Below are 2,658 nucleotides of genomic sequence, written 5' to 3' on the forward strand. Positions count from 1 at the left end.
CACAGACATAAACTTACACCAAGTAACAAAGACATACACTGACATCAAGTAACAAAGACATACACTTACAACAAGTAACAAAGACAGGCAATTACACCAAGTAACAAAGACATACACTTACACAAAGTATTTTGACATACACTGACACCAAGTAACAAAGACATACTCTGATACCCAGTAACACAGACACACACTTACACCAGGTAAGAAAGACATACACTAACACCAAGTCACACAGACACACACGGACACCAAGTAACAAAGACACACAATTACACCAAGTAACACAGACACACACTGACACCCAGTAACACAGACACACACTTAAATCAAGTAACACAGACATACACTTACACCAAGTTACAAAGACATACACTGATACACAGTAACACAGACACACACTTACACCAAGTAACACAGACATACACTGACACCAAGTAACAAAGACATACACTGATACCCAGGAACACAGACACACACTTACACCAAGGAGCACAGACACACACTTACACCAAGTAACAAAGACATAAACTTGCACCAAGTAACACAGGCATACACTGACACAAAGTAACAAAGACATACAATTACACCAAGTAACAAAGACACACACTTACACCAAGTAACACAGATATACACTGGCACCAAGTAACAAATACATACACTGTCACCCAGTAACACAGGCACACACGGACACCAAGTAACAAGGACACACACTTACACCAAGTAACACAGACACACACTGACACCCAGTAACACAGACATACACTGACACCAAGTAACAAAGACATACAATGATACCCAGGAACACAGACACACACTTACACCAAGGAGCACAGACACACACTTACACCAAGTAACAAAGACATAAACTTACACCAAGTAGCACAGGCATACACTGACACCAAGTAACAAAGACAAACAATTACACCAAGTAACAAAGACACACACTTACACCAAGTAACAAAGACAGACACTGATACCCAGTAACACAGACACAAACTTACACCAAGTAACAAAGACATACACTGACACCCAGTAACACAGAGCAATACTAATAAACAGTAACAAATACATACACTGGCACCAAGTAACACAGACACACACTGACACCCAGTAACAAAGACATACACTGACACCAAGTCTCAAAGACATACACTGATACCAAGTCACAAAGACATACACTGATCCCCAGTAACACAGACACACACTGACACCATGTAACAAAGACATACTCTGACATCACGTAACAAAGACATACACTTACAACAAGTAACAAAGACAGCCAATTACACCAAGTAACAAAGACATACACTGATACCCAGTAACACAGACACACACTTACACCAGGTAACAAAGACATACACTAACACCAAGTCAAAAAGACACACACTGACACCCAGTAACAAAGACATACACTGACACCAACTCACAAAGACATACACTGATACCCAGTAACACAGACACACACTTACACCAAGTAACACAGACATACACTGACACCCAGTAACAAAGACATTCACTGACACCCAGTAACACAGACACACACGGACACCAAGTAACAAAGACACAGACTTACACCAAGTCACAAAGACACACACTGACACCCAGGAACAAAGACATACACTGACACCAAGTCACAAAGACATACACTGATACCCAGGAAGACAGACACACACTGACACCCAGTAACAAAGACATACACTGACACCCAGTAACAAAGACATACACTGATACCAAGTCACAAAGACATGCACTGATACCCAGTAACACAGAAACACACTGACACCAAGTAACAAAGACATACACTGATACCCAGTAACACAGACACACACTGACACCCAGTAACAAAGACATACACTGATACTAAGTCACAAAAACATACACTGATACCCAGTAACACAGACACAGACTGACACCAAGTAACAAAGACATACACAGACACCAAGTAACAAAGACATACACTTACACCAATTAACAAAGACACATACTTACACCAAGTAACACAGTCATACACTGACACCAAGTTACAAAGACATACACTGACACCAAGTTACAAAGACATACACTTACACCAAGTAACAAAGACAGACAATTACACCAAGTAACAAAGACATACACTTCCACGAAGTATTTTGACATACACTGGCACCAAGTAACAAAGACATTCACTGACACCCAGTAACAATGACATACACTGATACCAAGTCACAAAGACATACACTGATACCCAGTAACACAGACACACACTTACACCAAGTAACACAGACATACACTGACACCAAGTAACAAAGACATACTCTGATACCCAGTAACACAGACACACACTGACACCAAGTAACAAAGAAATACACTGACACCAAGTAACAAAGACATACACTGACACCCAGTAACACAGACACACACGGACACCAAGTAACAAAGACACACACTTACACCAAGTAACACAGACACACACTGACACCCAGTAACACAGACACACAATTACACAAGCAACACAGACATGCACTGACACCAAGTAACAAAGACATACACTGATACCCAGTAACACAGACACACACTTACACCAAGTAACACAGACATACACTGATACCAAGTCACAAAGACATACACTGATACCCAGTAACAAAGACACACACTGACACCCTGTAACAAAGACAT

The sequence above is a fragment of the Heterodontus francisci genome, unplaced genomic scaffold (assembly GCF_036365525.1).
Source record: "Heterodontus francisci isolate sHetFra1 unplaced genomic scaffold, sHetFra1.hap1 HAP1_SCAFFOLD_52, whole genome shotgun sequence".
In the NCBI taxonomy this organism is placed as follows: Eukaryota; Metazoa; Chordata; class Chondrichthyes; order Heterodontiformes; family Heterodontidae; genus Heterodontus; species Heterodontus francisci.